The 20910-nt window shown below is 47.9% G+C and overlaps 2 non-coding genes across 2 annotated transcripts; both read right to left on the bottom strand.

Moving 5' to 3' along the window:
* Positions 1 to 16172: 16172 nt before the first annotated feature.
* Positions 16173 to 16244, bottom strand: TRNAE-UUC. The gene has a single exon. It is a non-coding gene; the product is annotated as a tRNA-Glu (tRNA).
* A 1230-nt stretch (positions 16245 to 17474) lies between these two features.
* On the bottom strand, positions 17475 to 17548 carry TRNAT-CGU. Its single transcript has one exon. It is a non-coding gene; the product is annotated as a tRNA-Thr (tRNA).
* Between the last annotated feature and the right edge of the window lie 3362 nt (positions 17549 to 20910).

The following is a 20910-nucleotide window of genomic DNA, read 5'->3' as shown; positions in this document are numbered from 1 at the left end:
TCCTTGGATCTCTGAGCCTGTCCCTCCGGAGCTTGCGTGGCCCAGTTCTTGTTTCTTACAGTCTCCTTTTCTGGAAGAATTAGGGGCTGTTGCTCCTGAATTTTAGTGTTTAATTCCCCAGCTTTCTCCACACACTGGGGGAGTTTAATTCTCCCTCCCATTACACCTGAGTCACTCGGTTTCCTAATTCCCCAAATCTGCTTTTGCGATGTCACAGTTCTGGGGTAGCGGCCTTTGACCTGCCTCCATGGTCTGCTCAAGCAATGGCCTCTCGGGTATCAGGCCTCTAGCCAGCCCCTCTCTATGGGTGGGGACCCACCTGCCTCTCCTGTTTGACCAGGGTGTGAGGGTTGCAGCTTGTCCTCCACTGTGTTCACTGGACTGACCTCCAGTTCCCGTGGTTTGCTTTCTCTCCAGGGGCTGTGAGAGAGGTGGGAGTTTTGGTGATGCCAATACACATGTCAGTTTCCCTCTGGGGTTGGTGTTGCCATGATTAGAAAGAGGAGGAGACATGAAGTGTTTTGTCACGGAGCTGTCACGGGGTGATATGAATGGGTCATTAAGGACAGGCTGGGACCAACCTACATCAATGGAATACCCGACAGAGACAAGGGAATAATTGTCCCCTGTCCATGGCAGGATCTCCCCTTGGCTGAGTGAAGCACACATGGACTCATGATGTGCTTGGGAGCAGGAAGAACTGGGTTTGCAGACACAGGGAGCTCTACCGGAGCGCAGACAAACGGACAGGCAAAGTGAAAGGAAACAAAACTCTTTTTAACAGCAGCGTGGCTCAAGAGCTTTGGCCAATATGGACTATATTGTCTTCTTTGCTTCTCTGTCCTAATCTAAAGCCTTTCTAATGCTGTGTTTCAGTTGACTAATAAACCCTGCTATATTTTAACAGTCTGCCCAGTGTCACAGCAAAAACTTGCTGAGGTGCATTGAAGCATGACTGAGGAGCAGTCTCTGAACAGGAGGGTCGTTCAGCTGGACCTGCTGGCAGAGCTCACAGGTTGAAATAGGAGTGTTGAATCCAGAGGCTCAGTCTCAAGGGTTGAAGCGACATGGTCTCTCCTTGTGGAAGAGTGGGACCCCTTGGGGGTCTAGCGTACTCAAGGGGCACCTCCCAAGGACTGTTTAAAAGCCAGGGCATCGCACAGATCCTGTGCATCCATGACACTGCGCCGGAGGTTAAGCCTTATGGGAAAAAGATATAAAACAAGAAAAGGATCTAAATGTGTATTGACCATCGCACCCTCCTCAGTCCTCGTGGGAATCCCTCATCAGTTACAAAGTGCATTAAAACCTTCCTCTAAGGCTCACCTCTGGGTTATCCGGTTGTGTCAGTTTTGTTAGAGGGCTTTCCCTCCCCCCGCCCACTTCCCTGGCTCGTGTCCCGCAGACAGCAAGCAGCAAAAGACCAGGAGTCCGAAGGGCAGATAGTGCGATGTTTATTGGGGTTATTTCCAAGCAAGCAGATTCCGAAGCCCTTCACACCAGTCGGGCTCATCGCTATACACCCAGAGAGTCTGTTCCCCAGTGTCCCGTTCCCAGCTCTGAGGCCGCAGAGCCTTGCCTGTGTCCCTGTTCCCGTTCCGCTCATTAATAAACCTGATTCCAATTTCCCTTCCCCCTCCTGTTTGACCCCAGTTTATATAGTCATATTCCCAGCTACACCTCAACCAATCATTTTACTGAAATGTAACTAACCAGTCCTAACATACTGTAACATAATTACCTAACCAATTATATCCTACTACCCTAATTAACTTACACCCAGCAAAATTAATTATACCGCAGGCAGAAACAATTAGAGAACCAGAAAAGTGGTGGACATAAAGATAAAACAATACAGAAATGAGGGTACCACAACCGTTGATAAGTGATTTCTTGCCAGACAGGATGCTATCAAATTAAATTTTCTTTAAGCATCTTAAGATCTGTTTCTTTATCTGGTGGTTCTACCCCTTCCCCCATCCTGTGCTTGTCTTGTCTAGTTAGATTGTAAATCGTTTAGGCATGGGCCATCTACTATTCTGTGTTTGTACTTTGCCTAGCACAATGGGGACCCACTGTTAGCTGGTCCTTAGGCACTAAGGTAATGCATATGATTTATAATAATAACTCTCCTGCCCTTTGAGCCAAGGAAGCCGGCCTTGGGACGTTACTGCTTAAAAATGAGCTGGGGTTAAAACCGTGGACTATTCTTTGTGACAAGTATCCCACAAATTCCACTGACCTCCCTTGTTTTCTTTGCCTGACGTAGGGTTTCTAAATTCCAAACCTGATGTGATCTCGCAGCTGGAACGAGGGGAAGAGCTGTGGGTCCCAGACCTCCAGGGCTCTGAGAAAGAAATGCTCCCAAGAGCTGCCTGCACAGGTGAGGGCTTGGTTAAACCAACTCAGAAACTCTCCATGAATACAGGAAACATTTGGGATGCCCTACAAAGACCTTGTGAGCTCGCCAAGTTCAGGATTGTTCCCTTCAGGTGTGGAATCATTAGGCAGATGTCACTCATGGCTTCCCACCTATCCTGACTAACAACTGGCAGCAGATCCCTACCTGATCCCGCTTTCCCTGCATGTTCTGGTGAGATGCAGACCAAAACGAGCTCCTGATAGGTTTGATCTCTCCGCACATATTTTGGTTTTTTCATCCCTTTAAATTCTTGTCTCTGAGATTTCCTTTTCTCAGGCACAGGAGTGACCTGTGTCTGATTCTCTCTGTCTCCCATCAGGTGTTGGGATGGCGAGTGAGAACAAGGAGAATCCCCAGCAGGAAGATGCTGAGCAAGTAGAACCACATGGGATGTTATCAGGAAGACCTAAAGGGAATGTTTCCGGAGTTGTGCACTCCCAGAAAAAGCAAAAGCCTGTGAAACTCAGCAGAGTCCAGAGGAAAACTTAAGTAGCCTCTCAGACCTTATTACACACGAGAGAATCAACTTGGAAGAGACACGTTACACATGGCATGAGTGTGGGAAAAGCTTCAATGAGAGCTCAGACCTTTCACACATCAGGGAATCCACAGAGGAGAGAGACCCTACATGTGCTCTGAGTGTGGGAAAGGCTTCAGTTGGAGCTCAACCCTTATCAGACATCAGATAATCCACACAGGAGAGAAGCCATACACATGCTCTGGAGTGTGGGAAAGGCTTCAGTCGGAGCTCAGACCTTATCAAACATAGTAGAATCCACACTGGAGAGACGCCCTACACATGCAATGAGTGCGGGAAAAGATACAGTAAGAGCTCTCCACTTATCACACAAAGGAGAATCCACACCGAGAGACGCCCACGCATGCTCTGAGTGCGGGAAACGCTTCAATCGGAGCTCAGACCTTTTCACACATCAGGGAATCCACAGAGGAGAGAGACCCTACATGTGCTCTGAGTGTGGGAAAGGCTTCAGTTGGAGCTCTACCCTTATCGCACACAGGAGAATCCACACAGGAGAGATGCCATACACATGCTCTGAGTGCGGGAAAAGCTTCAATCGGAACTCAGACCTTATCAAACATCGTAGAATCCACACAGGAGAGACGCCCTACACATGCTCTGAGTGCGGGAAAAGCTTCAATCAGAGCTCACACCTTATCGCTCACAGGAGAATCCACACCGGAGAGACGCCTTACACATGCTCTGAGTGTGGGAAAAGCTTCAATCGGAGCTCAAACCTTATCGCACATCGTAGAATCCACACTGGAGAGACGCCCTACACATGCGCTGAGTGCGGGAAAAGCTTCAAGCAGAGCTCAGACCTTATCAGACATCAGAGAATCCACACTGGAGAGACGCCCTACGCATGCTCTGAGTGCGGGAAACGCTTCAATCGGAGCTCAGAGCTTATCGTACATCAGAGAATCCACACCGGAGAGACACCCTACACATGCTCTGAGTGCGGGAAAAGCTTCAATCAGAGCTCAAATCTTATCGTACATCAGAGAATCCACATGAGAGAGATGCGCTACACATGCTCTGAGTGCGGGAAAAGCTTCAATCGGAGCTCAGACCTTATTAAACATCATGGAATCCACACCGGAGAGACGCCCTACACATGCGCTGAGTGCGGGAAAAGCTTCAATCAGCACTCAGACCTTATCAGACATCAGAGAATCCACACTGGAGAGATGCCCTACGCATGCTCTGAGTGCGGGAAACGCTTCAATCGGAGCTCAGATCTTATCGTACATCAGAGAATCCACACCGGAGAGACACTTACACATGCTCTGAGTGCGGGAAAAGCTTCAATCGGAGCTCAAATCTTATCGTACATCAGAGAATCCACACGAGAGACACCCTGCACGTGCTCTGAGTGTGGGAAAAGCTTCAGTCAAAACTCACACCTTATCTCACATCGTAAAATACACACAAGAGAGACCCTACACATCCTCTGAGTGCGGGAAAAACTTCATTGAGTGCTCAGACCTTGTCATACGTCGTAGAATCCACAGTGGAGAGAGATTCTGCACATGCTCTGCATTTGGGAAAAGCTTCAATCAGAGGTCATTCCCTATTAGATATCAGAAAATCCAAATGGGAGAGAACTGTGAGAAATGCCTTGATTAGGGCTGGCCAAAGATTTGTTTTTAAAAAAATCACATTTGCTAATTCCAATATAGTGATCTCTGCACCATCTTCACCATGGTCTCTCAGCTCCCCCAGATGAGTTGCCTCCTTCTGCCTTTTACAGCTCATCCTTCTTTGGGGGTCAGTCCTGTGATCTTTTCTATCAGCTCCTTTCCTTTTGACTCGCAGGAGCATGTGTCCCTCCAGCCAGGAATGTTCATCAGCTCCAGGTCGGGGAGAGAGGGTTGATGCCAACAAGCTACCCTGAGGCAAAAGCTACCTGTGTCTTACATCCACTAGGACTGTACATGGAATTGGCTGCGCAAGTTAGTGATCTTGGTGTAAAAAGACAATTATAGTTGTAGAGCAGAAGCAGCCCAGGGAGTGAACCTAACAGGTAATGATCAAGTGATCTCTCTCCTGCCATCCATCTCCACCCTCTGACAAACAGAGGCTAGGGACACCATTCCTTACCCATCCTAGCTAATAGCCATTAATGGACTTAACCTCCATGAATGTATCCAGTTCTCTTTTAAACCCTGTTATAGTCCTAGCCTTCACAACCTCCTCAGGCAAGGAGTTCCACAAGTTGACTGTGCGCTGTGTGAAGAAGAACTTCCTTTTATTTATTTTAAACCTGCTGCCTATTAATTTCATTTGGTGGCCCCTAGTTCTTGTATTATGGGAGTAAGTAAATAGCTTTTCCTTATCTACTTTCTCCACATCACTCATGATTTTATATACCTCTATCATATTCTCCCTTAGTCTCCTCTTTTCCAAGCTGAAAAGTCCTAGCCTCTTTAATCTCTCCTCATATGATTCCAAACCCCTAATCATTTTAATTGCCCTTCTCTGAACCTTTTCTAATGCCAGTATATCTTTTTGAGATGAGGAGACCACATCTATAAGTAGTATTCAAGATGTTGGTGTACCATGGAGTTATGTAAGGGCAATAATATATCCTCCGTCTTATTCTCTATCCCCTTTTTAATGATTCCTAACATCCTGATTGCTTTTTTGATTGCCTCTGCACACTGCGTGGACATCTTCAGAGAACTATCCATGATGACTCCAAGATCTTTTTCCTGATTTGTTGTAGCTAAATTAGCCCCCATTATATTGTATGTATAGTTGGGGTTATTTTTTCCAATGTGCATTACATTACATTTATCCACATTAAATTTCATTTGCCATTTTGTTGTTCAATCACTTAGTTTTGTGAGCTCTTTTTGAAGTTCTTCACAGTCTCGTTTGGTCTTAACTATCTTGAGCAATTTAGTGTCATCTGCAAACTTTGCCACCTCACTTTTTACCCCTTTCTCCAGATCATTTATGAATAAGGTGAATAGGATTGGTCCTCGGACTGACCCTTGGGGAACACCACTAGTTATCCCTCTCCATTCTGAGAATTTACCAATTATTCCTACCCTTTGTTCCCTGTCTTTTAACCAGTTCTCAATCCATGAAAGGACCTTCCCTTTTATCCCATGACAACTTAATCTACGTAACAGCCTTTGGTGAGGGACCTTGTCAAAGGCTTTCTGGAAATCTAAGTACACTATGTCCACTGGATCTCCCTTGTCCACATGTTTGTTGATCCCTTCAAAGAACTCTAATAGATTAGTAAGATACAATTTCCCTTTACAGAAACCATGTTGACTTTTGCCCAACAATTTATGTTCTTCTATGTGTCTGACAATTTTTTATTCTGTTTATTGTTTCAACTAATTTCCCAGTACTGACGTTAGACTTACTGGTCTGTAATTGCCGGGATCACCTCTAGAGCGCTTTCTAAATATTGACGTTACATTAGCTATCTTCCAGTCATTGGGTACAGAAGCCAATTTAAAGGACAGGTTACAAACCATAGTTAATAGTTCTGCAACTTCACATTTGAGTTCTTTCAGAACTCTTGGGTGAATGTCATCTGGTCCCGGTGACTTGTTAATGTTGAGTTTATCAATGAATTCCAAAACCTCCTCTAGTGACACTTCAGTCTGTGACAGTTCCTCAGATTTGTCACCTACAAAAGCCAGCTCAGGTTTGGGAATCTCCCTAACATCCTCAGCCGTGAAGACTGACACACAGAATCCATTTAGTTTCTCCTCAATGGCTTTATCATCTTTAAGCGCTCCTTTTGTATCTCGATCATCAAGGGGCCCCACTGGTTGTTTAGCAGGCTTTCTGCTTCTGATATACTTAAAAAACATTTTATTACCTTGTGAGTTTTTGGCTAGCCGTTCTTCAAACTCCTCTTTGGCTTTTCTTATTAAATTTTTCACTTAATTTGGCAGTGCTTATGCTCCTTTCTATTTACCTCACTAGGGTTTGACTTCCACTTTTTAAAAGATGCCTTTTTATCTCTCATTGCTTCTTTTACATGGTTGCTAAGCCCCGGTGGCTCATTTTTAGTTCTTTTACTATGTTTTTTAATTTGGAGGATACATATAAGTTGGTCTGTGTAGTGGGGCGTACTGTTCCACTCCCTGTGAGAGTGGGCTGCGGCAGGCCAGGGTGCCTGCGCAGACAGGGAGCCAATCAGAAAAGAGCTTATTGTGAGCCAATCAGGGCCCAGTTTGGAGACAGCCAATCCGTGCCAGGCTCAGACATATATAAAGGCTGCGCAGGAAGGGAGCAGTCAGTCTGTCCCTGGCCTTTGGGAGGGGAAGGTCAGTCTCCAAGGGTGGAGACTAGCACCGCGGACAGCGCAGTGCTGGCCTGGCCTGGGCTCGGGGAGGCTAGAGAGCTTGAGCCCGTAGCCTGCCAGGCTGCAGGCCCTGAAGGGAAGGGCCTAGCGGGAAGGGGCCATAGGGGAAGCGGCCCAGGGAAACAGACAGCGGAGGGGAGAGAAGGACAGCGAGGCTGAGGCCAGAGGGTCCCTGGGCCGGGACTCAGAGTAGAGGGCGGGCCTGCCCCCCCCTTCCTCCTTGCAGTACACCCAGCCAATGGCCGTAGGGAGCGGCCATTGTACTACCCCAGATCCCTGACAAGAGGGATTGGACTCAGAGGGCGGTTGGACAGAGTGGCTGGGGTGTAGGACTGCTGATCACCGACCCCCGGAAGGGGATGCAGATGGACTAAGGGGCACTGCCAGAGAGCAGTGGCCTCGAAGAGCAGGCAGCAACGCGGGTCCAAAGACAGCAACAGAGGGCAGAACGATGGACGGGACACCACCAGGAGGGGGCGCTCCACTGGACAGAGCTAATTCCCGGAGTCACCAGCGGGAGGGGCCAGGTGGTGAGTCCCAACCCGTTACAGTCCTCTATTATGGTGTCTTTAAAAAGCGTCCATGCAGCTTGCAGGGATTTCACTTTAGTCACTGGACCTTTTAATTTCTGTTTAACTAACCCCTCATTTTTGCATAGTTCCCTTTTTGAAATTAAATGCCACAGTGTTGGGCTATTGAGATGTTCTTCCCACCACAGGGATGTTAAATGTTATCATATTATGCAGTTTATTTTGAGCAACTGCAGTTAGTCGGGAGAGTCCACACGGGCAGAGTTTCTCCTGAGGTAGGTCTCGGTTAGATAAACAGTTCAGGCAAGCATTTATACCTTTTGTGACATACAGTAATGAGCAACAACTGTATTTTGTTTGTACATATTCCTTTCTGATCTCTTACTTCTCTCAGCAATTTCTGCTACAGTCTGCATTCTATTCTTATCTAACACAAGGTCGAAAACCAGCATCTCTTACAGTTCTTTTCCACTCGCCCAGGCCCTGCTTGGAAGTCTCAGTATTAGCTGTTAGAGTTAGCCTGTTAAATATCAAAATAAGGAGAAAACACAGTTATACAAAGCAAAATGAATCACAAACAGAAATGTCATTGGAAATACAAATATAAAAAAGGGAAATGCAATCCCCATCACTTTATCATGTCTGGGCCATTCCTGTATTGAGAGCACCCGCTAAGGTCCCTGTGTGCTTACGAGAAACCTGGACGAACTCATACCACAGCCTGAACATGAAACTCAACTGCTCCCAGGTGCCGCAGTAAAACCCTTTCCCTGCTGTGACGTTGCACTCCATAGGATTTTATGAAAATATGCTAATGAGTGTGACTATAATGTAACTGGAATATGCTTCATGCAAAAGGTCTCTTGTACAGTATCATTAAAAAGCTTATAATCTACTGTGTGTGTTCATCCTATTTGTATGAACCGATCATTCTTGTATCTGAAACTAGAAATGTGAACTATAACTCTGAGGTCCTGTTGTAATGATGCAAAGTGTGGGCCATTAATAGTGGTTTGGACTCTTGAATGCTCCCATTAACTAGGACAATTGACCAGAGATGGCTCTGTCCTGCACCATCTGTGAGTCAGGCCAGGAAGAATGAAGGCTTGGGGGTCTCACAGGACATATGACCATGTCCCCCGGTACAGGAATCCATCTTAAACCTGGGGCTTTTCCCCAGGAGAGAGATGAAAGATTCCTGCCTTGTACCAAAGCTGTATAAGGGGGAGAAACAGAAGAAAGGTGTCTGCAGTCATGAGAAATCCCTTAGCTACCACCTGAGCTGGAACACGGACTATACCAGTGAAAAGATTGGGCCCAGACTAGAAATAAGTCTAGTCTGCAAAAGAAGTTTATTGGAAGATCTCTGAGGATGAGATTTTTATCTGTATTAGGCTTAGACTTGCATGTTTTTGTTTTATTTTGCTCTATGGAGAATAAAAACTCCACATAGAAGAAAAAGTTAATGCCCTAGAAAAGTCTGTGTGTGTGTGTGAGATGGGTGGGAGGGTGTCTAGAAACCACTCTCCTATAGTTTCTTTTCTCTGGTTTCCTGTAGAAAATCTGAAGCAGGGAGCAAAAAACCTCATCTTTTCTGAGGTTTGACCTCAGGCCCTTCAGATTATGAGACTGACACGCTGCCAACTGCGCTAAGAAGGCTTGGAAAAACTTTAGGCTCAGTGCATATAGGACCCTTCTACAGCAGTGACTGGGGCAGGGAAGGAGCCAGGGATGTGCTGGAAGACGCAGGGAGCTCTGGTGACCAGAGACTTTTCCTGTCAGCTTTCACAGCAGCAAAGAAATCAGTTTGCCCTGCCAGTGAACAATCTACTGGAACTAATGGCAGCACAGGGGGGATGTTTCCAAGCTGTGCACCTACTGCCACCTTTTAGAACTTACTCTCCTTTTCCTAGTAGGGCACTTTCCATGTGAATTAAGCAAAGCAAGTTGGGGAAACTACACAGGTAATAGAAACCAGGGCGCCAGATAAGGGTTGAACTCATAACCCCAGCAGTATCCCCATTTGCACTAACCAGTTGCACCACTGCAGGTGCTTCTTAGACAAAGCTGGGAAGCAGGCAGTTATCAGTCTCTGTGGGTCACACCTTTGCCTGGCGATTGTCAGGCTGATCCATCAAACCTAACTCAAGATGCGGTTTTTCAGCCATAAGACTCCAGGACATTTTAACAGGAAGCAAATCTCCTCGATTCTTGTTTAGCCCCATTTGACTCCTTCTGCCCATCTTCTCCGCGCCCCCCCCCCCCGCCAGTCTCTTTCCTTCCCCATTGGGGCCGTGCAGAGAGGAGCCCCAGTCAATCTCTGTCACAGAGTCTGTATCCCATCAAGGGAGGGAGGGGTCGCTCCAAAACACTGATAATGGGGTGGGGAGGGGTGTGTGTGGTTAGGGGGAGACAGGATGGAGAACTAACAGTGGGACCCAGAGAGATTCCCTCAGATTGAGGCGATCCCCTGCTGCCCCCCATCAGCCAGCTGTGGGAAGAACAACTTGGGATTGCATGGGGAAGCCACCTTTAAAAACACAAGTGTAACATGCTAGTTACATTTTAATAAGACCAAAGCCTTCTCAAACCCAGGGTCACAATCATTGGAATGATTTTGCCTTGATATTTTACCAGCTGCAGACACAAAGCGAGTCAAATTACAGTTTCCGTTCGGAGTCAGTGCACACACAAGAATCCAGAGGCTTTTAATTCCTTAGGTTCTGCTGCCATTTCATTTGTTTCCTGTTCCAAGATTTATCCTTGTGCAAAGCAATGTTACGCCCTTGGGAGTGTCCCGCTCCCTGGTCCTGCCTGTCCCCCATGGGCAATTTAAAAGGGCCTGGGGCCCCCCGCCACCACCGCCAGCAGCACAAGGGGACTAAGGCACTTTCCTGCCCGCCCTCGCTCCGTGTGGCACGCCACTCCCGGAAATGCCTGGCACATCCCTGCGGTCCCTGGGCTGGGGTGGGGGTCTCTGCGCGCTGCTCCCTCCTTGAGTGCCAACTCTGTCAACTGTGGCAATGGGAGCTGCGGGGGTGGAGTCTGCGGGCAGCGGTGCACAGACACCCCCCCGGCCCTCCTGCTTAGGGGCTGCTGCCGGGGTGGGGTGGGGTGCAGGTTGCTTTCGGCAGATGCCCGAGGTAAATCCTGCACCCCTCACCATCTCCTGCACCCCAACCACCTGCCCCAACCCAGACCCCACACCCAAACCTCTTCCAAGACCCTGCCCCCCACACACCCTCCTGCACCCCAACCCCCTGACGGAGCCCAGCCCCTGCACCCAAATCCTCTCCCAGAGCCCAGCCCCTCTCCCTCCTCACCCAAACTCCCAGAGCCTTAGGCAGGTGGTGGCAGGCACTTGGACCCATTCTAGGCTCCACCAAAAATTATACAAACCTGCCGCCACGTCCAGCCCAACCTTCTGCTGATGCACCTCAGCCCACACCCCTGCAGGGTTTGAAGCTTCCATTGCTTAAACTCCAGGACACTGGGGGATTTCAGCTCCCCTTTGCCCAGAGGGAACCTTCACCCCACTCCCAGCCAGGTTCTTGTCCATGGGATCAGTGTAGGGGGCTGGGTCCTGCTGGGTCTTTTCTCTCTCTGTGACAGGCCAGGGTGCAATAACTGGGGCATCTGAGCACCCAGGACCTTCTGTGGGGCTGCCATTCCCCTTCCCCTTCTGTGGTCTCGTCTGTCATTGACTCCAGCCTTTTTTCTATCCATCATCAGCACCATCCCAAGCAAACTGCACTCGCCTCAAAAAGACAGAGTCCTGTGGCACCTTACAGACTAAGAGATGTATTGGAGCATAAGCTTTCATGGGTGAATCCCCACTTCGTCAGATGAATGTCCTAGAAATTTGCAGGGGCAGGTATCAATATGCAGGCAAGAATCAGTCTAGAGATAAGGAGGTTAATTCAATCAGGGAGGATGAGACCCTCTTCTAGCAGTTGAGGTGTGAGCACCAAGGGAGGAGAAATTGCTTTTGTAGTTGGCTAGCCAGGCACAGAATTCCCACTGCATTCATCTGACGAAGTGGGGATTCACCAGCGAAAGCTTATGCTCCTGTACGTCTGTTAGTCTATAAGGTGCCACAGGACTCTGTCGCTTTTTACAGATCCAGACTAACACAGCTACCCCTGTGATACTCAAAAAGACAGTGTCCCCTGATGGGTGTAAATCACTGACCTCTCTCCTCCCTGAGCACTGACTGCCCCTCTGTTTCCTTGCCTCTCAGTCTGTGCAGATGGGACCTTTCCCTCCAATGCTGAACATTTCACTTCAGGACGAAATGCAGAGATAAAATTTCTCGATACTTTAAATGACTGCTTCATGGAGCAGCTGGTACGGGAACCCACAAGGGGAGAGGCGACTCTAGATTTAATCCTGAGTGGAGCGCAGGAGCTGGTCCAAGAGGTAACTATAGCAGGACCGCTTGGAAATAGTGACCATAATACAATAGCATTCAACATCCCTGTGGTGGGAAGAACATCTCAACTGCCCAACACTGTGGCCTTTAATTTCAAAAGGGGGAACTATACAAAAATGAGGGGGTTAGTTAGACAAAAGTTAAAAGGTACAGTGACTAAAGTGAAATCCTGCAAGTTGCATGGGCCCTTTTAAAGACACCATAATAGAGGCCCAACTTCAATGTATACCCCAAATTAAGAAAAACAGTAAAAGAACTAAAAGAGCCACCGTGGCTTAACAACCATGTAAAAGAAGCAGTGAGAGATAAAAAGACTTCCTTTAAAAAGTGGAAGTCAAATCCCAGTGAGGCAAATAGAAAGGAGCACAAACACTGCCAACTTAAGTGCAAGAGTGTAAAAAGCCAAAGAGGAGTTTGAAGAACGGCTAGCCAAAAACTCCAAAGGTAATAACAAAATGTTTTTATACATCAGAAGCAGGAAGCCTGCTAAACAACCAGTGGGGCCCCTTGACGATGAAAATACAAAAGGAGCGCTTTAAAGATGATAAAGTCATTGCGGAGAAACTAAATGGATTCTTTGCTTCAGTCTTCACGGCTGAGGATGTTAGGGAGATTCCCAAACCTGAGCTGGCTTTTGTAGGTGACAAATCTGAGGAACTGTCACAGATTGAAGTGTCACTAGAGGAGGTTTTGAAATTAATTGATAAACTCAACATTAACAAGTCACCAGGACCAGATGGTATTCACCCAAGAGTTCTGAAAGAACTCAAATGTGAAGTTATGAACTATTAACCAAGGTTTGTAACCTGTCCTTTAAATCGCTTCGTACCCAATGACTGGAAGTTAGCTAATGTAACGCCAATATTTAAAAAGGGCTCTAGGGGTGATCCTGGCACTACAGACCGTAAGTCTAACGTCGGTACCGGGCAAATTAGTTGAAACAATAGTAAAGAATAAAATTGTCAGACACATAGAAAAACATAAACTCTTGAGCAATAGTCAACATGGTTTCTGTAAAGGGAAATCGTGTCTTACTAATCTATTAGAGTTCTTTGAAGAGGTCAACAAACATGTGGACAAGGGGGATCCGTAGACATAGTGTACTTAGATTTCCAGAAAGCCTTTGACAAGGTCCTCACCAAAGGCTCTACGTAAATTAAGCTGTCATGGGATAAAAGGGAAGGTCCTTTCATGGATTGAGAACTGGTTAAAGGACAGGGAACAAAGGGTAGGAATTAATGGTAAATTCTCAGAATGGAGAGGGGTAACTAGTAGTGTTCCCCAAGGGTCAGTCCTAGGACCAATCCTATTCAATTTATTCATAAATGATCTGGAGAAAGGGGTAAACAGTGAGGTGGCAAAGTTTGCAGATGACACTAAACTACTCAAGATAGTTAAGACTAAAGCAGATTGTGAAGAACTTCAAAAGATCTCACAAAACTAAGTGATTGGGCAACAAATGGCAAATGAAATTTAATGTGGATAAATGTAAAGTAATGCACATTGGAAAAATAACCCCAACTATACATACAACATGATGGGGGCTAATTTAGCTACAACGAGTCAGGAAAAGATCTTGGAGTTATCGTGATAGTTCTCTGAAGATGTCCACGCAGTGTGCAGAGGCGGTCAAAAAGCAAACAGGATGTTAGGAATCATTAAAAAGGGATAGAGAATAAGACTGAGAATATATTATTGCCCTTATATAAATCCATGGTACGCCCACATCTCAAATACTGTGTACAGATGTGGTCTCTCACCTCAAAAAAAGATATTCTAGCACTAGAAAAGGTTCAGAAAAGAGCAACTAAAATGATTAGGGGTTTAGAGAGGGTCCCATATGAGGAAAGATTAAAGAGGCTAGGACTCTTCAGTTTGGAAAAGAGGAGACTAAGGGGGGACATGATAGAGGTATATAAAATCATGAGTGATGTTGAGAAAGTGGATAAGGAAAAGTTATTTACTTATTCCCATAATACAAGAACTAGGGGTCACCAAATGAAATTAATAGGCAGCAGGTTTAAAACAAATAAAAGGAAGTTCTTCTTCACGCAGCGCACAGTCAACTTGTGGAACTCCTTACCTGAGGAGGTTGTGAAGGCTAGGACTATAACAATGTTTAAAAGGGGACTGGATAAATTCATGGTGGCTAAGTCCATAAATGGCTATTAACCAGGATGGGTAAGAATGGTGTCCCTAGCCTCTGTTCGTCAGAGGATGGAGATGGATGGCAGGAGAGAGATCACTTGATCATTGCCTGTTAGGTTCACTCCCTCAGGGGCACCTGGCATTGGCCACTGTCGGTAGACAGATACTGGGCTAGATGGACCTTTGGTCTGACCCGGTACGGCCTTTCTTATGTTCTTATGTTCTTAATGCTGGAGGATTCGCCCGTCTCATCTGCCCTTGTCCCAAGCAGCACAGTGGGTGGGAATCTTACATGTATTGAGGTGACTTAGGAGCAGAAACCCCCCCAGACCTTCCATGCAATTGGCACTTGCCCCTGACTAAGCAGGATTAAAACTCCCGCAGGGAGACTGCTGGGCCACATCCCCTCTGGGCATGAGCAAAGCAGCAAGGTGAAAAAAAGAACCTGGAGATGCAACCCAGGACCTCATACATGCAAAGCATGTGCTCTACCACTGAGCTACATTCCCAGATGGGTCATTTATGCTATAGGTTATACTCAGAGCTGTCCTATTCCCAGAGCATCCAGTGGCCTAAAAGCAGCATGGAGGACACATTCCCTGATCTGAGGGCCAAACCTGCTGTCCTGGAGGCTGCTGGTTCTTAGGGGTCACTTTGCAGCAGGGCCAGATTCGATGTGTGGGGCAGAGAGAGTGGGTGCCCTGGGCTCAGGGTGCAGAGATACACTCAGCCCTCTCCCCTGCATTGGGTGGGGGGTGCTGCCACCTCCTGCTGCAAGGTAATGGGAGGGGAGGGGCGCTGTGAGTCACTCAACACCTGACCCTGGTGGCAGCAGTGCTGTGGGGAGCTCCAGGTGTTTCTAGGATCTGCTCTTTCCACTTGCCTATGAAGTCCAGCTTTCCCCAGCACATTCACTGCAGTGCAATTGGGTCACTGTTTCCATGGCTGAACAGCAAAGAATCACTCCCAGTTTCCCTTCTATCTGCAGCAGGATCAGCCTGTGTCAGTGGTTAATGAGGTGGATCTAGTTGTAGATTGTTATTCATTCCCCACCTTGACAATTCACACAGTCCCTTTCCCATGCAGATTCCCAGCACCTCGGTGATCCTGGTAGCAGGGGTTGGGGCCTGAGACTTTCAGGGTTCTTTCCCCCTCCACCTGGAGTGAACTCAGCTTTTCCCCCATCCCAGACAATCCATGAAATAACAACAGGGGCATAAAGAAAGAGGGGAGGGAACATCTCACGGCCAGGGCTGGATGTGCCCAGGGCCCCCTGCTTGTCCATTGTTTCCATGGAATTTGGCCCCCTGCTTTGCACACAGGCCAGAGAAAGATCTTGCTGTTCCTGTGTCTGTGCAAGGAAAATTGTGCTTCCCTAGGAAAGAGAGGCGGGAAATGGCCCCATGATGAGACAATATCCTCAGGATTGAGACCTAAGGACTCAGGCTGAGAACTGATTTAACCCCACTCATCTGGGATTTAACAAATTGTCTTCCATGGAGCAGGGCCAGTTCCAGCGTTTTTGCCACCCCCCGTGGAAAAAAAATAAAAAAGCTGCAATCAACTGGAGCTCTACCTCTGCCGCTTCTGGCAGCAAGTCCCTCCCTCTGCTGCTGAAGTCTCCCCTTTCCATTGACCGCCCCAGGGACCTGCTTGCTGTGCTGGTGCCTGAAGCCAGCCCTGCCATGGAGACACTGGGAAGATGGGGGAATTAGGAAAATACAACGGATTTATTTATGTTGTAAGTGAAGAATAACTGAAGCAGATTTAGTTTAAAGTCACTTTTCCCTGATTGGGAATTGAACCCAGGCTGTGGCAGTGAAAGTGCCAAATCCTAACCACTAGACCACCAGGGAAGTGATGTTAATTTTCTTCTCACTTACACTACACTTTCTTAGGCTACTTTCTATCCACTTTCTGAATCCACTCCATTGTCCACTCCCTGAGGGGCTAGGAGCAGAGTGCAGAAACCCCTGTGCTCAGGGTCACAACCTCAGCCCAACCCAAGCCACTGAAACAAACACAAATCATGCTTCCTCTAGCAGGATCACAGAGCAACACAAAGAAAACGCATGAGGAACAATCCTCCTCTGCCTTCATTTCCCCCATTGCAACCCTCTCAGCAGCCGACTCTTGTGGGAAGGACACTGAGCTGATAGGAGCTCTGGTATAGAGACCAAGGCAGGGGTGTTGCACCCCCCTCAGTGTGAGCTGATCACATTCTGACTCTGGAGGAGGAGGGAAAGGCGATGGCCACATGATGGGGCCAGTATATACCACAACATGGTTCTTTTATGTGGGATGACTCTGAACATTGACTGATCTCCACTCCCTTGTGTTTGAAGAGATGTTTAGTTTTGCACTTAGGAGGCTGAAGCAATTTTATGGATGGTGACACTACAATTAAAGGGTTATTTAATGTTGTAGAAATTGTTAAAAACACTGAGCTTAAACTGGAACTGCCTGTTATTAAAGGCTGGTTTCCCTACGTCAGTTCCATAAGCTCTGCTAGAAACACCCTGGCTTCTCTCCTGCCTTGGTGGGAACTGGAGGTAATCGTCCTCTGCTGCCCTTGCCTCCAGGCTGCTTTTTCTGGGGAGGGGACGTGGAATTGATTTGTTTGCTGTTGAGAAGGGAGCCAGGCCAGTTCTCAGGGAACGAGAACTCCCAGCATCTTCCCAGCCCAGCCCAGGCTACTGCCCTGTCCCAGCCTCTGTTCCCCTGGGGGCCCTGCATGTTTGACTCTAGAGCAGGCCGGGAGCAGCAGCTGAGGCAGAGGACAGCCTGGGCCGGGCAGATAAGAAGGTGTTTAGCAAGCAAAAAAGGTAAAATGGCAGGGGAGTGTTACCTTAGACTCTACGGCATTTCTCCATTGGTCTGTCTGCTTTGGGGCAGGGACAATAACACGTCCTGCTGCTTTCGTTATTTCAAAGGGCGGTTTAGGATTTTCATTCTCACACATGATGCACATGGGTGTTATTTAAACCATAAGAAAAACCACACTGGGCTAGACCAAAGACCCATCTAGCTCTGAATCTTGTCTTCTGACAGTAGCCAACAGCAGGTGTCCCAACAACCAGTCAACAAGGCACCACTGGGAGTTGAACCCAGGATTTCCTGTTTACGAAACAGATGCTTTAGCCAGCTAAGCCATGGTGCCTATTGGTGGCTAAAATACAGTGTCTGCCCACACCTGACTCTCTGCCATCGCCACCAGGATCTGACAAGCTTTGCTTGTGTTTGGATTCTGCAAAGCAGAGGATCAGGTGACGTTTTCCTTGCAAGCTGTGTGTGTGTGTGTGTGTGTGTGTGTGTGTGTGTGTGTGTGTGTGTGTGTGTGTGTGTGTGTGTGTGTGTGTGTGTGTGTGTGTGTGTGTGTGTGTGTGTGTGTGTGTGTGTGTGTGTGTGTGTCATTGGCCAGGTCTGTTTTGCTGACAAAATAAAACGACTTTGATGAGAGGGCTAGAGCTTTTTGCAGCAAACTTAAAGTAACAGAGTAAACACTGCTGTTCTTTATATCACCATAACTGGCATTCCCCAGTATCCCACAATGCCTGCTGTGAACTTGCCTGCCCTGCATTCCTGCTACAGAGCCATGGCCCCTCCCCTTTCATCGCTCCGGGAAGTTCTCACAGCTGAGCCTGCTGCTCTGCTCCGGCAGCCAGGAGCAAATCTCTCTCCCGCCCTGCGAACACAGAGCAGGGTGGCGGGAGCTTCCTTACCTGTGGGGGGGCACCGGCATCTAAAAGTGACACCCCTTTCCTGGAGGAGGCTCTTACCTTCTAAACAGGGACGGCTGTTTTCTAGTAAAATCAGGAAAAGGGAAGGAGAAAACTCGAAAGAGGTTCCTCCTGGCACTCACGTCCGTGAACCCGAATACTCTCTCAGTCCTCAAAGAGAGACCTGGAGAAGGAGACTTGCTGAAGCAAAGCCACAGGGGTCTCTGAGGTTTCCCTGGCCCCTCGCCCCTCTCCTGCCTGGCTGATGTCAGCATCTCTCTGTGAGGTCACCACCTCCCCACCACCCTTGACCAATAGTCTGAGGTCCTGCAAAAGGCCTTTGTGATGTCACTGCCACACCCCTCCCTTGCTGTGCTAATGTCCTGCCCCTGGCCAGGCACTTTGGAGGTTTGAGCTACTCCCTGTGGATCAGCCCACTCAAGGAGCGTTCGTTCTAGGAAGCAAGCCAGCTAGACAGGAAAACATCAGACGCTGCTCCCAATGCTACACTCAGTTTTTCAGAAATTAGTCGACTTTATGGCCAGAAGAGATCATTAGAGCATCTAATCTGACCCCCTGCATATCACAGGCCTCCTGTATGACACAAGAGCTACTTTTGGGGAAAACACATTCCAGAAAGGCAGCTAATCTTCATGAAATGACACCAAGAGATGGAGAATCCATCACTTTCCTTGGTAGCTTGTTCCGGTGGTGAAATATCCTCGCTGTTGAATTTTTGTGCCTTAGTTGTAATATGAATTTGTCTCTTTTCACCATTCAGCCATTGGGTCTTGTTATGCCTTTCTCTGCTAGATTCAAGAGCCCTTTAATACCCAATATTTTCTCTTCATTAAGGCCCTTCAATACTTCAATGAAGTCACCTTTCAATCTTCTTTTGATAAGCTAAACAGGTTGAGCTCGTTCAATAGCTCACTAGAAGGCATTTTTCTTCAGCCCTCAGAACATTTGGTGGCTCTTTGCTGCCCCAGCTCCAATTTCACAACATCTTTTTCAAATGAGGACACCAAAACTGGAGGCAGTATTCCAGTATCAGTCTCACTGATGCCGTGTCACCTCCTGTGACGTTATTGACATAATCTGTAACTGTATAGATCATTGTTGCGACCACTGTTCTATATTTGCAGCCAATATTGTAGAAAGGTTGTCGTGTAAGGGGTCTATGGAGAGGTTCTGATTGGCTGATTATAATGATGCTATTTGTAGATGTGTATTATTTTTGTAGTTGACGTTATGAATATTGGCTCTATGCTGCCCGTATTTCAAACTTGTGCTCTGCTTCCAGGGAACACCCCAGCCATACAAGTTGGTGTCAGTTCTGCCTAGCTTGCTTGATGGCCCATTAAGGACCATCAGCTATACAATCGACCCATTGAGAGAAGGCAGATACGCCTTGTGCCTCAGCAAGGTATGCAGGGACCTGCCTATGGACAGAACTCTTAAGTTTTTCTATGCCAGGTGCTGTATAGAGTGTCCTTGAGACAAAGAAAGCAAAGACCACATGGCAAGAGACTATACAAGGCTGATGCCTCATCTCCATCTTGTCTTCAATCCTGCTTCATACCTCTGGAGGGACTTTGCTACAAACTGAAGCGCTAGACAAAGGACTGAATGACCCATCCCCGCTGTCGATGTTCTCCAGAGACTTGATTTGAACCTGCAGTTTATTCCATCACTGCTACAAGCCTGAACCAAGAACTTTGCCATTACTGGATGTGAAGGGTTAAAATCCATGTGCATTTTGTATAACAACCTGGTCTATGGATTTTGCTAGCTCTTTTCCAGAGCCAAATCCAGAGTATGGTCAAGGGACCAGAGGCCTAGCAAATCGTGATCAGCTAAGAGAAAGCTGGGTAACCAGAAAGCCTTGCTTGCTAAGATAGGCCTGGTCAGCAAATTGCCAGGTGTTGGAGCTAAGAACTAAAGCAGGCCCGCACAACTCGTAAAGCGGCGAGGGCCACATTCCTCCAAAGATAACAGCCGAGGGCCGAAACCTCCCGGCCCCGCAGAAACACCCCACCCCAGGGCCGTCCAGCCCTGCAGAAACAAACCCTCCTTCCCCAGCGCCGCCCAGCTCCGCAGAAACACCCCCCCCCAGCACCTCCCGGCCCCGCAGAAACACCCCACCCCAGGGCCGTCCAGCCCTGCAGAAACAAACCCTCCTTCCGCAGCGCCGCCCCACCAAAACAGCTGTGGGCCAAAAAGGAAGGTTGGGGGTGGGGAGGTGATACTTTATTTTAAATCAACCGGGGGCTCTCAGCTGAAGAGGTGACTGGGAGCCCTCAGGGTTAAATTAAAGGGCTCAGGGCTCCGGCGGCTGGGGGAATGCGGCAGGGTCGGCTCTAGGTGTTTTGCTGCCCCAAGCAAAAAAAAACTTGGCTGCCCCCCATCCCAGCCCTGGGCTCCCCCCTGTACCCTCTTGCTGCCCCAATCCTGGGCTCTCCCCCACTGACCCACACCTCCTGCCGCCCCAGCGCTGGGCTTCCCTTCCTCCCCACCAGTGCCCTCCCCACCCTGGGCCCCACCAGTGCCTCCCCCGCACACACACCTCCTGCCTCCCTAGCCCTGGGTCACTGGTAACGCTCCCAGGGCAGGTCATTCAGCAGGAATTTTGGATGTGCACAAAACACAGACAGGATTGGTTCCCATATGGTTACAGAGCTGCAGTAAAGTGGAACAGTTTTCAGCTTGTGTGATTGGAGGATATCTGGATGCATATTATAAGACTGTCCTCCATAAGTGAGGAAAAGTTGAGGTGCCTTTATTATTCTTTTGTTCCACTCTT

The sequence above is a fragment of the Mauremys reevesii genome, linkage group 17 (assembly GCF_016161935.1).
Source record: "Mauremys reevesii isolate NIE-2019 linkage group 17, ASM1616193v1, whole genome shotgun sequence".
Lineage (NCBI taxonomy): Eukaryota > Metazoa > Chordata > Testudines > Geoemydidae > Mauremys > Mauremys reevesii.
This window is presented reverse-complemented; position numbering and strand designations above follow the sequence as displayed.